This window comes from Sus scrofa, chromosome 1 (genome assembly GCF_054392235.1).
Source record: "Sus scrofa isolate SSC_HxYL_T2T_F1_AM1 chromosome 1, Sscrofa_HxYL_maternal_Yorkshire_Landrace_v2.0, whole genome shotgun sequence".
Classification (NCBI taxonomy): domain Eukaryota; kingdom Metazoa; phylum Chordata; class Mammalia; order Artiodactyla; family Suidae; genus Sus; species Sus scrofa.
Window position 1 is genome coordinate 12,469,272 of NC_139383.1, and position 15,272 is coordinate 12,484,543.

Genomic DNA, 15,272 nt, shown 5'->3' on the forward strand with positions numbered 1-15,272 from the left:
TAGGAGAGGAGAAAGAAGGGACATTTGAAAGAACATTGAGCCTAAAAGAGGTGGGTGATTAAAAAGTGGCATTTCGACTAAACACTCCAGGAAGAGCTCTGCAAATGACCTCACCTTTCATGCCTGCAAATAAACATCTTTGCCTCCAAAACAGGAAAGCAAAACCATGTAATGTTTCCATGTATCATGGAAATAAAATACACTGAGTCAGAGGAGTGTTTAGTGATCAATGGAGTCAGACAGGTGGGATGTGTCTGATTTGTGTGAATTGTGTCCTGGATTTTGGAATCCAGGAAGGGGTTGTTAACAATAAGAAGGAAGACCAATACAATTGGGGAAGTAGAGACGACACTTCCTCTTCTTTCGAAAGAGATTTTCTCTCTGGCCAGCTTCTTATGGTAGTCCTGGGTAGCCTGACTGCCCGAGCTGTGGCTGTTTACGGTGGAACCCTCAAGTGTGGCCTCCAAGTGTTAAGAGCTTTCTGAATTCAAGGGATTAAACAACCTGTGCTTGGATTTACTCTCTTTATTGCATGTAAGTAAAACCACTCCTTGGCTGATGTGTGAGGTCATTGCTTGGCATCTCAAGATGGTAAAGCAACGAATACCCTGGCACTCTCTTGAGAATTGTGGGCTGTGAGCAAGGTGTGACTCTTGGGCTGCCACGTTTGCTCAGCTCTTCATAAACTTGCTGTGTGAAGTCCCGTGCTAAAGGCACTCTTGAATTCTGTTAGAGCTTTGAAGAAGAGAGCTGCATGCACACGCTGCTTTCCTCTGGCTCTTCAATGGATGTTGTGTTGGCAGCTGCTTGTTCCGCAGACCACGGGTTGGATTTAGAAAAAGCCCAATTCAGCATTTGTGTGTGTCCTGGGGAGTTCATCTGGGGAAACACCCTGTGGCCAGCCTCTTTTGAGAAAGCGTGTTCTTTATGGAGAATCCCCCTTTGTACACAGGCAGCTGAAGGGGATTTTACTTTCAGATGAAAGTCACAGGCTTGACAGAATATCTCTGTATGAAAATGAGAACTTAGGTGATGTTGGTTCAGAGGTCTTTACTTGGGGCATCTGGAACATTTGATTTCCTTCTCTTGTATGTGTGATGGAAATTGAATTGTAAGAGACAAGGTTATAACCCACGAAGGCATCTTTGACAACCGTGGTGGAATTTATTAGTCTGTAGGGTCCTGGGTGTTCTTAGGACTGTCCTGAGCATTGGAGAGTCATATGTAGAGTCGAATTCCTCCACAGCTATTTAAAATTTTACATAGAAAATGGAAATAGAAAGAACTCAGGTTTCTTTCCACTCACATCATGCAAGTGAGAAGAAAAAGGACTTCAGTTTGTGTATTTGTTGGTGTACTTATTCTCCATTTTTAAAATTTCCCTCCTTTCCTTTCTACTTATCTATCAAGTGTCTTTTCTGTAGAGGGTCCATGTGTGAACTCTTGTGGGCAAGCTGTGTTAAGCAAATACACATCATCTGAGCATGGAAATAGGAAGTTCTTTCGTGCGGTAGCGTGCTGTGGCAATATGAGATAAAAAATTACTTCATGGCTATTGCCTGATACTTTCCTTTTTACTAGTGTATCCTTCTTAAACAGCTCACTTCTGCTTTTTCATCCAGCATGGGGGCCAGGCAGTGTGAGCTGAGAACCCAAACATAGGTTGATAATTTGTCACAGGTTTAGTAGGGTAAATGGTGAAGGAAACTTTTAAAAGTCAGCTTTTCGGTATTAAAGGAAATTCTGCAAATGGGGGAATTACTTAGTGCTTAGAACAGTGCCTGCCCCATAATATGTGCTCAGTCAATGTGTGTTGAATGAATGAATGACTGAGATTCGCATAAAACGAATATGGCGGTGCAGCCTTTGCTTTTTCTCTATTACTGAGGCACGTAAGGAGGAGCCGGTTGGAGAAGAAGATCAGATCAAGGCAGGAGAGGAGGAGAGTAGGAAGGTGGGAAGAGAAGAAAGGGTGTGTAGAAAGGTGATAAGAAGCCCTAAGGGCGGCCATATGGCGGTGGAAGTGGCGACGGAGGTGGTGGTGATGTAGAGTTGGAGCTGGTGGCATAGGTGGTGGTAGAGCTGGTGGTGGAAGTGGTGGTGACGAAGGTGGTGGTGATGTGGAGTCAGGGCTTGTGGTGGAGGTGGTGGTGGTAGTGGTGGTGGTGGTGGTAGTGGCGGATCTGGCGTTGGAAGAGGTGGTGGTAGAGCTGGTGGTGGAAGTGGTGGTGACGAAGGTGGTGGTGATGTGGAGTCAGGGCTTGTGGTGGAGGTGGTGGTGGTAGTGGTGGTGGTGGTGGTAGTGGCGGATCTGGCGTTGGAAGAGGTGGTGGTGGAGCTGGTGGTGGAAGTGGTGGTGACGAAGGTGGTGGTGATGTGGAGTCAGGGCTTGTGGTGGAGGTGGTGGTGGAGGCGATGGTGGTGGTGGTGGCGGATCTGGCGTTGGAAGAGGTGGTGGTAGAGCTGGTGGTGGAAGTGGTGGTGACGAAGGTGGTGGTGATGTGGAGTCAGGGCTTGCGGTGGAGGTGGTGGTGGAGGCGATGGTGGTGGTGGTGGCGGATCTGGCGTTGGAAGAGGTGGTGGTGGAGCTGGTGGTGGAAGTGGTGGTGACGAAGGTGGTGCTGATGTGGAGTCAGAGCTTGCGGTGGAGGTGGTGGTGGTGGTAGTGGCGGATCTGGCATTGGAAGAGGTGGTGGAGGAGGAGATGTTGGCGATAGCGGAGGTGGTGGTGGCAGAAGTGACGGTGAAGTGATGATGGGGGGCCGTGCGACACAGTGAGAAACAGTTTTGGGATTAGACCTGTAAAGTGATGATTACAACAGCCTGACTTTTTGTGCTGTATAAGGATCAGAGATGCGATTGCCCAGTGCCTGCCACTTCAGCACTCATCCCCACATGGCAGTTATCAGTACATTCAGTTTACAAATCATGCAGCCACACCTAAATATTTAATCACCAATTTATCTTCCTTGTTATATTTTTTGGTGTTTTCTAACTTTCGTAAAATGAGCAAGATCCTTTTATAGCATTATTTATTAAAAATAAATGTTTTAACAGTTATCAGGATGATTAAGCACAGAGTGGTGTATCTATATAAAGGAATACCTTCAATAAAATGATGTTTATGGGAATATTGTTATGTATTAAGGCTAAGTTAAAAAAAATGGAAACATAACTCTCAGCTAGATAAAAACACTTCAGAGAAGCAAGACTGAGGTAAATATGTTAAAATATGATTAAGTAGCTTTAGAGCTGATAGTTATATTTATCTTCATATTTAAAAAATTTTTTTCCAAATATTTCATTAGTGGAGCATATCTAAACTACCTTGATAATTGGAAAACAAAATAAATGTTGAATGAAAATAAATCAACAAAAAAGTTAACTCTTTTAATCTTCCACTAAAAATAAAACACAGGTGCTTCTTTAGCTACAAAAATTGTGGTTTATTACAATTGATGAGATGACATGATTTGTGTTATTTAATCTTTGTAGGGGGAGCCCCTTTGGGATTAAGATAGCTGCAGAATTATGCGACAGTTCTAGGGTGAGAACAGCTAAAAAGTTCCCCTCTGGGATTGACTGGTCTACTTAGTTCCTAGAATCACCTGCAAATGCGCTCTTTTCTCTAGATGATTTACAACTACCTTTTAAAACCTCTATTAGACGACTTTCTAGCAAGTTCAACAGTCAGTTAAATAGTTAATAGTTCTAAATTAAATTTATATTTGCCATCCTAAGAGTAATTCGTCTTTAAGGGAATGTTGATTTTAGAAAAACGTTGGAGTCAAGAAATATTTCCCATTAGGATCGTGGCTGTCTCATCTCATAGTGTTGACCTGTCACTGTGGAGAAGACTTTTATCAGAGACTTAACCAAAATCAAATATCGTGGCTTCTAGGTATTGGAAGGAATTTCCTATCTTTGTCTTAGAAATGAAAGTGAAAAATCATTGCCAGAAAAAGGGCCAAAAGATGAACAAATGTGAGCAAAAGATGGGTCTCCTAAGACATGGATATTGAAAGAGACATAGTTGAAAGGTGGAAAGTTAGCCAGTTTAAACTCATCCCAAGATTACTAGAGTGTAGATGAGCTCTGAAAAAAAAAATCTGAGTAAAAGAGGACTAGATCATCAGTGAAAACTGAAATTTAGATTGGAGACGAATGAATGGGTCACACAGACAATGAACTTTATGCCCAGGTGTAAAAAACCAGATAACCCAGTGTGGAATATGAATTGAACTAGAAGGGGCAGCAGGGTTGACTTTGGAACAGATGGTCCATAGAATTTACTGAATATTTCGTGTGTGGAGCAGTGACTTCGAAAGAATGATGTTACTGAATACTGGCTCGGTTCAGGGCATTGTAATCAGCATTTTTATTTTTGCATGAACACATCTTGAGCCAATTACCTGTCAAAACCATCCTGGGAATTAGTCCTGCTGTGATTTCCGCAAAGCTGAAGCCTAGAGAGGTAAAATACCCTAAAAACCACTCCCCTTAGTGTGGGCAGAGACAGGACACAAACCCAGAGCTTTGTGTGTCTCTGAGCTCGTGGCCTAACTCCCATCGTACATGACCCGTGTTAAAGATGGTCTCACATTAGACAGTCACCTGAGGCTAAGAATTGGGAGACCCAGGGAAAGTGTGTGGACAGATTCACGTTCAGCTTTGAAAGTGCCTTAAGTGGCATTCCTTTCTACTTCTTTATTGAAGTGGTAGTAGGAAGGAATGTTCCCCTTTTTTTTTTCTTTTTTCAGGGAACTACCTGTGTCTGACATAATAGCACATTCGTGGTTGTCACTGTAACTTCTTCTTAGGAAGCTCTAAGGTGTTATGTGGGGAGTGCTTCCCAACCAGCAGGAACCAAAGGGGTCTGGAGAGCCAGGGCGGTTCATGGCTTTCAGGACCATCCCAGGATAGTCTGCAGCCTTGGCCAAGATACATAACATTCTCCCATCACAAGGGTCCCTCATGTTGCCCTTTTATAACAACAGCCTCTTTGAGTTGCAAACATCAACCTCTATCTTGAGTGTTGGTGCACCCATAGTTCTGATGCTAGATACAGGCTCGATGTCATAGTGGGAACAGCACATCTGAGGTTAGGAGGCCCGAGGGCTCTGCCTGTGGCCTGTAAAGATGTGTGCTACAAAGCAAGGCATGGACTGTCTTCCCACTTGCATTCTCTCAGCCGTAAAAGCTGAGATAAAAATACCTACCCAGTCTGTTTTGTTGTGTGGGCCCAATGCTCTTAAGTGGACATGCTTCAAAGAAAGTAAAAACATTATAAACCCATGGGGCCTTCTGTCTTAAGTTGGATTTTATTTTCTCACTATGGAGAGACTCCGTTGGGGTATAAGATTTCTTGGCAGAAGAGGATTAGATGAACAGCAGTAACGGGTGTTATGGTTGAAACTGTGCTTCCCCCCCAAGAAAAGAGATGCTGAAGTTCTCACCCCCAGGATTTCAGAAGGGGATTGTGTTTGCAAAGGAAGTAGTTGCGGATGTCATTAGTTAAATTAGGAAGGTCATAATGGAGGGAGCCTTGATCCAAGAAGACTGCTGTCCTTATAAGAAGAAAGTCCTGGAAAGACTGAGACACACAGGTCGATGGCCATGGGATGGAGAGATCAAGTTTGGGGTGATGCAGCTACAAGCCAGGGGACACAAAGGAACTGCCAGGCCGACCAGAAGCCAAAGAAAATGCAAGGAAGGATTCAACCTACCAGGTTTCAGAAGGAGAAAGACCCTGACAACACCTTGATTTCAGACTTCTGGTCTCCAGAGCTATGGAAGAGTGACTTTCTGTTGTTTTGAGCCCCTCAGCTTGTGGTCTTTTGTTACTGCAGCCCTAGGAAAGGAACACAGGGACTAAAGAATAAAAGTCATTTTAAATGCTGGTAATAAACTCATCTATGTTGTTGGCAAGCGCTTCTAGGGACCAAAGCCAATATGACTCATTTCTCTGACTTTAACCTGTGGCATTGGGCCCAAACAGTAGATTCACTTCATCATTGGGTGGGAACGAATAAAGATGCTGAACAATGAGATGCATTTACAAAATGAAAATCAGGCTATTGTGAAGGCTGTGAAAGGGCATCCTTTCATAAGTTGAGTCTTGGTAGGGATTCCAGATTGTTATACGCATGTGGTCATTTACTCGATGTGGAACAGTAGTGTCTGGGAAGATTTTTACTTCCTCAAGTTGCATAGTGAAAGAAAAGTTCAAGTACTCTGAATTGGAAACATGATGCAATGTGATGGCCCTTTGGTTTGAATATAAATCCTAAGCCTCCAATTTAAGCATATGGTGAGGGCAACTCCCCAGTCGATAGGATATTGGATCATTTTAGTGGTTTCATCCATAACCTTGGATACCGTTGATGTGTAAAGTTGGTTTGGTACCTGGGTTTTGTTTTGTTTTTCCTCTTCTTTTTTTAGAGCTGCACTGGCGGCATATGGAGGTTCTCAGGCTAGGGGTAGAATCAGAGCTACAGCTGCCGGCCTATGCCACAGCCACAGCAACGCCAGATCTGAGCCATGTCTGCGACCTACACCACAGCTCAACACAACATCGAATCCTTAACCCACTGAGTGAGGCCAGACATTGAACCTGCATCCTCATGGATCCTAGTCAGGCTCGTTAACTGCTGAACCACGATGGGAACTCCTAGTTTGGCACCTGTATAGTTATTTTCATGACAGAATAAATAGCTGGGATTTCAAGCAGGTTCTTGGGTTTCTCTGCAACATAAGAATCTCTTCCATTCTCTTTTCAGTTGAGTTGAAATTACCCTAATTCCTATTCCCACAATTATCCCTAGCAGAACAACATTCTTTCAGCAGGAAGACATTTTAGTAGGAGGCTAATTTATTCATTCTACTCACAACTAAACGTATTTTTTTTTTGCCTCCCTCCTTAATTGATTTATATTCAATTTCCTTTAGACTTGTTATTAATTGTATACAGTTTCTTGCTCACTGGAAAGGTGTGATTGGATAGATTCTTTCTCATCAAATGGGGCAGAATTTCTTTTTTTTTTTTTTTTTCCCTGACTTTCATGAAGGAAAATGCTTTCTTAGGAGGCTTATGCACTAATCTGTAGCATCAAAGAGGACTAGAACATTCAGCTGTTCATAGACAAATGTGTTTATTGATACCAAATGTTGGTGTAAAAATGGAAAATACAGACCTCTCCTACAGAAGAAAGGCAATGGAGCTGATCCAAAATTCTTCCCAGGCGTCTCGGTCTAACATTACCCTCTCCTGCAGAAAGAGTTTGGTGTAAGGTGTCCTGACGCACACAGGAGACGCGCAGCTGCTCTTCTCCTAAGTCACATTTTCAGGAGGAATCCTTTACGACTTTTCAAAAAACTGAGAAAATGGCCACGAACATGAAAACCATAATTTTTAGGCTGCTCGTTTACGATGCTTCTGTTTGGGTAGCTCAGAGTACGATGTAAGAGGGGGGATGTGTGCATATGTAATCTCATTAATTTCTCAGCGTGTTTGGAGATCCTGCTAGTTTAGCAAACTAGTGGTTGCCAGACGGACGTTTTAGTCACTCACTCGAAGCGCAGGTCAATTATAACAACTTTGTTTTTCCTACGTGTTAAAAAGCTGAAGCGCGTTATGCTGAAACCTTATTTTCTTGTTCCTTGTTGTACCACAAATTCCAACTTCTGTATGAGGCTGACAAAACGGGAAGAGTTGTTCTCACATGTGAGTGTGAATGTTAATCATATAATACAATGAATACCCATTTTTGAATATTAAACATTCCCCAAATGCCTATTGGATACCTCATGTTCTCCAAGCGTCTTATTGCAAGAGAATGGACAGATCACTTTTTTTTTTAAATTGTAATCAATTGTTATTTCCCCAGTACATTTTTTTCCTACTGTACAGCAGGGTGACCCAGTTACACATACATGTATACATTCTTTTTTCTCCCATTATCATGCTCCATCATAAGTGACCAGACATACTTTCCAGTGCTACACAGCAGGATCTCATTGCTAATCCACTCCAAAGGCAAGAGTCTGCATCTATTAACCCCAAGCTCCCCATCCACCCCACTCCCTCCCCCTCCCCCTTGGCAACACATATGTCCATTCTCCAAGTCCATGATTTTCGTTTCTGTGGAAAAGTTCATTTTCTACCATGAGATACCACCTCACACCGGTCAGAATGGCCATCATTCATAAGTCTACAAATAACAAATGCTGGAGAGGGTGTGGAAAAATGGGAACCCTCCTGCACTGTTGGTGGGAATGGAAGCTGGTACAACCACTGTGGAGAACAGTATGGAGGTACCTTAGAAAACTCAATATAGAACTACCATATGACCCAGCAATCCCACTCTTGGGCATATATCCAGACAAAACTTGCCTTGAAAAGACACATGCACCCGCATGTTCATTGCAGCTCTATTCACAATAGCCAAGACATAGAAACAACCCAAATATCCATCGGCAGATGATTGGATCAGGAAGATGTGGTATATATACACAATGGAATACTACTCAGCCGTAAAAAGAAGAAAATAATGCCATTTGCAGCAACATGGATGGAACTAGAGATTCCTATACTGAGTGAAATAAGTCAGAAAGAGAAAGACAAATACCATATGAAGATCACTTTTTACCTTCCCTTATAATCATATGAATTATCATCTTTACTTGGTTAGATTCAGAGCCAACATTCTGTCAAAGAGAACGATTGAACTTGAACTCTCTTGATGAAATATGGCCAAGGTTTTCCAGCTAGAGGGTTTGACCAGGAACACAAGCTACCAAGTTCTAGGATTTGACTCTGGAACACAAGCTACCAAGTTTTCATGCACTTGAATTTTCAACTTGACTAATCAACTGGAATCATTGTACGTAGGTAACAGAAACTTAAGAGGCAATTGTCCAGCAAGGTTTGAGGTAGGCACTAGAGCACAATTTAGTTTTGTTTTGTGAACACTCGCCAACATTCCAAAGTGATGTACAAATCAGCTGCCTTGAGAGGAACGCCAGACCCCCAGCTACCCTGAGCAGAGAAGGCGGCATGAGAAGTGAGACCCCAGGCCATTCATCAAAGCAGAGTAAGTGGGGAGTTCCCATTGTGGCTCAGTGGGTTATGAACCTGACTAGTATGCATGAGGATGTGGGTTTGATCCCTGGCCTCACTCAGTTGGTTAAGGATCCAGCATTGCTCTGAGCTGTGGTGTAGGTCACAGATGCAGCTCAGATCCTGCGTTGCTGTGGCTGTGGCTTAGGCCAGCAGCTGCAGCTCTGTTTTAGCCCCTAGCCTGGGAACTTCCATATGCCGCAGGTGTGACCCTAAAAAAAGCAAAAAAAAAAAAAAAAAAAAAAAAAAAAAAGAGGCAGAGTAAGTGAGCAAAGCCAGTCTGGCTTGGCTATTTCTTCTGCGGTGACTGCAGTTTGGTGTTCTTGGCGACTGCCGAGTCCTAGACTCAGGGCATCTGATCATTTCCACTTTGCATGAATTTCCTACTCCTGTGTGTTTTGCTAATTTGGGTGCAAATTAGCAAGAGCCTCCTCTCAATCCTGAAATGAGTGCAGACACTGAGAACTACTGCCTGCTCCCCCTCATGTTTCTAACCATGGACGTGGGCCTTTGGCCAATGGATGGAGGCCCTTGGCCAGCGAGGCATCCTCTTCATTGCTTGAAGCTTTCTGGGCAGTGAGCGCCACTGCGGTGAGTCCTTCGGTGAAGGCAGAAAACAGGGTTCATGAAGTCTCCTTGTTACTCGTTGTAGTTTTTCAAACAGGCTGCCTGCGTTTCCATGTCCCCAGTGGGTGTGTGTCACGTGTGGTCAGCACTACTGTTATCACTGAGCGTTGACAGGTACTGTCTGCTGTGTACTGTCTAACCCTCTGTCTGCCCAACCCTCTGTCTGCCCAGGAAGGTGTTAAAGGCTGTAGATTCATAGTCTGATTTTCTTAACCAAATAACTCCAGGAAGTGCTGTTATGAACGAGTTCCCCTTTACCTGATGAAGAAACAGGCTCAGAGAGTTTAAGAAGCGGACTCAAGGTTACACAGTAAGTGGTAGAGGCAGGATCCCAACCCCAACGATTTGATCCTGGAGTCAGAACTTGACCCAGGGTCTGTTGGAGCTGAGAATCCAGTAATGGCCATCTGGAGGGCAGAACAAAAAGGATGCCACGTGATTTCTTATTTTTGGATAAGGCTGCTTTGTGCCCAAAGGGCTGAGAGTGTGTGTCCTCTAACCCTAATTAGGCCGGAGGAAGCTGGTTTGAGTGAAGAATATGATGTTGGGAGTGCTTGTCACAGGTGTGCGTGAGCACCGAGGAAAATCCCATTCCTAAAGACATTTCCAGATCCCAGCTGAGGAGGCTTGCAGCAAAGAGATACGACATTTGTTTCTAAGAGTTCAGATTGGAAAGGGGAAGAAAATGGGCATTAAAAGTTAGGAAGGCAAGGTTTTGAGAGGATGTGTTTGACTTGTCTTTATTCATGCTTTCTAGTTAAGACCAGAAAAGGTTCTTGAGATAAAGAAAAGATTAGTAAATCTCGAATTAGATAAAGGGAGAAAAAAAAAAAGAATCTCTTCAGTCAGATACTTTGCATTCAGCCTTATACTAAATTGATGTTACCAATGATCCTACTATTTACTGCTTGAGTTTTTGAAAATACAGAATTTCCTCTGTATCAGGGATTGTGGAAAATATCAACAAAATATTTTTATTTTTCTAAAGGTTTTTATTTGTGCCATTATAGTTGGTTTGCAGTGTTTTGTCCATTTTCTGCTGTACAGCAAAGTGACCAAGTCACACATATGTATGTACATTCTTCTTCTCACATCTCCCTCCATCATGTGGGTGGAAGGATGAGAGATGAGCACAGAGTCAGGGGGTAAAATTCAAACAGAGCTTTTCTTCCTGGAGCCAAGACAAGATGGTGCTCCTGGTGCTGCACGTTAGGCAGCTGTTCATGGGGAAGAAGGTCGGACCACAAGCCCCACGCTTCGGTCTACCTGTTGCTACGTAGGTGCACTTCGCTTTGTTCCTTTTTTACATTTCAGTTGCTCCATTTGTGAGGTGGGTAGAATCACATCTTTAAGTGCCTCCAAGAGTTGTTGGGGTCTCCTATGAGATGATGTGTGTAACTATGCTTTGTAGGCTGAAATATGTGCTGTGTCTCTTGTGATGATGATTTACCAGAAATACAGGCAGAAGGAAAGCACAAAACCAGAGCACAGGACAATAAGCCACTGTGAGTATTTTAAAGACAAAGGGATTACGTCATTAGGGCAAATGTATCAGGGGTAAAGAGGCAGGCAGAGGGTCGGTAACTTGATGGGACTGATACTTCCCTTCTGGAGAAGTGGAGAAATGAAGGGAAGTGAGAAGACAAGGAGGAAAGGGTTTGAAGGGGAAACTGAAAAATTTTGATGATAAGGATGGGTTTTCTTACATTTGTATTTTACAAATAAAATGGCGCTTTCTTGCGTATGGCAGGCAAGCATGTCAAATCTTTTGATATGTCTCCCCACTAATTGTATTAATTATATCCCCCAGTTATCCCTTCTGCAGACTTTAAGACTCAGGCAGACCTCATCTGCCTTAAGGGCCTACACTCCATCTCTCTCAAAATTCTCCGCAGGCTTTTCAACTGTAGCATCTTCCTTGACTTACTTCTTGGTTTCCTGTCTTATTAAATCTAGAGGTTCTCTTTTGGGAAGTTCCCTGACCTCAATTCTCAACGATTATTCCAAAATATGATTTGAAACCTCCATTTTTCCAGTCTTGATCTAACTCTAGTTCCCCACTCAGTTTCTTCTTGTTCGCAGGGTTTTTCCCTCAAATGCACTGGTGTTGCAATTCACATATGTTTAGAATTGAATTATTGCCCAGTATTCTTTGGATATTCTCCTTATACACTCTTGAGAATCATGGAGAGTTGATCAAAACAAATAAACTTGGTTGAGGATAATTTTAAAAAATCATCAAAATCTCTTCCTCCCTCAAGGAGGGGTTAATAATGCTTTGTCTGGTCACACTATGTGTTGATATCATCTATTTGTTCCTGGGTCAAGGTAGTTTTGTTGTCTAAAACTTTTCTCTCTAGATGACCTGGTCGTTCAGGCAAGAAAAGCATTCTTTTCCCATACCTGTTCACTCTAATCAATAGAGAATCTTGGCTGTGGTCAAATCTCTTTTCTTTAACCCTACCCCCAAGTTTCTGCACCTTTTCTTCATGATTACTTGGGCACATTAGACTAATTGCTCTGCGGGGCCCTATCCTTTGCCTTCCCTCCCAGTGTCCTGTTTGCTCGTGTAAAGCAGAGATTCTGTGATTCTTTTGCTTACTTGAATGTCTTGCATGGCCTGGGGTTATGACAAATATGATAAAGACTTGAGTTTAGCAATCTTTTTTATTATGCAGTCATTTCCATTGAAAGTCTGCTCTCTGTTCTCTTGAAGAGCCTGTATTGACATTTCAGTGCCTCTGTTTTAGGAATGAGCAAGTAAGAAGCTGTTTTCTCAAAAGTTTTCTTCCAGCCTTTCGTTTTTGTTTTATTCTTTGGGAGGGGAACCTCCTTCTAAATCCCAAATGCTTGTTCACATGGAGCTTATAAGCGATGACTGCTTTACAATCTTCTGAGTGTGTCTGTATGCATTTTCTTATATTGCCTTTGTGCTGTCTGTGTGTAGAGCAGGTAGTAACGCATCCATGGAGGAAACTGAGGCTCAAGATGGTGAAGTGGCTTGTCCAAGGCCATGGTACTAGTGAATGGCTGAGCTGAGGCTCAACTGTAGTTCACTGTTTCTTATAGGACATTCCCCTCTCTGGAGCTTTCTACTGCCTGACCTTTATCAGGATGTTGTCTCTACTGATTTATCACCTAGGTCAAGTTTGAATGCAAGTCTAATCAGCTGCTCCTGAAGTGTGTCCTAATCTGGATCATCCCATTGGGCATGTATTCTTAGCCTTCTACTGGGGTGGGTGGGTAGCTATCTAATCACCTGTCTTGGATGCCTGAGGTTAGTGCTTACTCCATAGAATCAGACACCAAGCCAATTTTTGCTCCATTTACTCTCCACTTATCACATTAGGGATGGGGAACTGAGGTCCAAAGAGATCTTAAGATTTCCCAAATGGGTACAGCTTGTTGGAGCAATGCATAGTTCACTGCCTAGATTTCCTGATTCTTAGACTCTTTCCACTGTGAAATCTGGGTTAAAATGAACACATTCTTGGAAAGGAGAGGTCTTTCAGTTGTTATGAGTTGCTGACACCAGTGTGTGACTTTGCCAGTCCTTCCCATTGAGAGCTAATTTGGATTGCCAGGCCACCTGGCTCACCTGTCCCACAACTTTGAGCTGATATATGCCTAATTGAGACCCTGTAATTTTTCACTGCCCAACAAAAACACGTCATTTATTTTTGAAAAGTCTTTCAGCTTTTCTCATTTAAAATGTCTTTATGGAGTTCCCGTCATGGCTCAATGGTTAACGAATCCGACTAGGAACCATGAGGTTACAGGTTCTATCCCTGACCTTGCTCAGTGGGTTAAGGATTCGATGTTGCGTTGAGCTGTGGTGTAGGCCTGCAGCTGTAGCTCTGATTAGAGCCCTAGCCTGGGAACCTCCATGTGCCTCGAGTGTGGCCCTGGAAAAGACCAAAATAAATAAATAATAAATAAAATAAAATAATATAAAATAAAATGTCTTTCAATAGAATGCGGGTCTGTCCTTTGTGTGTGAAGGTGGCAGTAATTTCCTTCATTTCATCCTTTCTCTCTTCTTACACTTTTCTGTCAGGGCTTTGCATGTACAGGGCTCTAGGGTTCAGGAGGCAGTCTGTGACTGGGGAAACATCTAAACGAGTTGGCTTATTTGAGGATCCAACCTAGTCTGAAGACCATCGGAAAATGAAGTTAACATAGCTTTGGAAGTTTTGGGTAAGAGACAGACCTGTATTTCCACAAGGCAGGAGTTGATGTCAGCTTTTCCACTGGATGAAATTTCTTTTGAGTCTCGCCAGCCATCAGCCCCTCCAGGGTCCCCACCCCACCTGCTCCAAGATCAGCAGAGCATCGAGGTGTGGTAAGCTCTTTGGGACCCTTCTGATCACACTTATCTTTCCTGATGACTTTTCCTGGGCCTGCAATGCGCTTCTTTTACAACAGAGCCCGCGCTCCGTCTCTCTTTCTCTGCTGAGCTTCTTTCACCAAGTGACAACTTGTTGTGGGCTCAGAAGGTATTTGTGCTGACTTTCTGCCTAGTGGTTTCTCCAAGGATCTAGAAATATGCACACGATGGGGGGAGGGAGGGCACTCAGCTGGCATAGAGTACATGGGAATTCAAACAGAACTGGAGACAAAATTCTTGAGTCTTCAGTTCCATTTGCCAAAGGAGAGAATCTTTTCAAAGTTTTTAAGATTTTTTTTTTTTAATTGAAAAAGTTTTTCAGAGGTCCCAGTGTGGCTCAGCAGAAACAAATCTGACGAGCATCCATGAGGACATAGGTTCGATCCCTGGCCTTGCTTGGTGCGTTAAGGCTCTGGCATTGCCAGGAGCTGTGGTGTGGGTTGCAGACATGGCTCGGATCTGATGTTGCTGTGGCTGTGGTGTAGGCTGGCGGCTACTGCTTCGAGTTGACCCCATAGCCTGGGAACCTCCACATGCTGGGGGTGGAGGGTGGTGACGGTGGCTAAAAAGCAAAAACAAAAACAAAAACAAGACAAAAGTTTTCAGCACACACTTACACAAAAGGACTAGTTTCAGCTTCTTGGTATATTAAGCTTAGATTCAGATAAGTATTTGTCATTCACAGGCTTTCATCAGAAGGTTGATTTGCTTACATGTCAAATGTCTCATAGGATACAGAGTATGAAAATGTCACCATCCTTGATTTTTCAGTTGTTGTGTCTTACCTGTGAATTCGTGAAATTGTAGCAGGCTTTTCTTGATGGGAACTGCTTCTTTAAGAAAGGAAACAGGGGATTCCTTGATTAAGGTTCACCTTTAGCTGGTAGACTATTTCGCCCCGGGAAGCTTTGGAAGCAAGATGTGGTGATAAGAGTCAGGAGCTAATCGGAACTCAGGAAGGCCTGATCCCACGGCTGAACACACCTGTGAGGGCCACTGTCTGAGAAGATGCTTAGTTTGGTTTTAGAATTTCATCCAATGAGACTTTCTTGAGCAGAGTGTTAGTTGAAAGAGAGACTATAATTTAAGAAGTCCTGCTGGGTATACGGTTTACAGCAAAGTTGTTTCCCATCACATTGT

At 43.2% G+C, this 15,272-nt stretch overlaps 1 protein-coding gene across 1 annotated transcript in view; it reads left to right on the plus strand.

The window, feature by feature from the left end:
- The first annotated feature begins 371 nt into the window (after nucleotides 1-371).
- Nucleotides 372-15,272, plus strand: part of IPCEF1 (interaction protein for cytohesin exchange factors 1) — a 162,160-nt gene continuing 147,259 nt past the window's right edge. The window contains 1 exon segment of the mRNA NM_001445178.1: nucleotides 372-534. The gene's annotated coding sequence lies outside the window, so the exon portion shown is untranslated.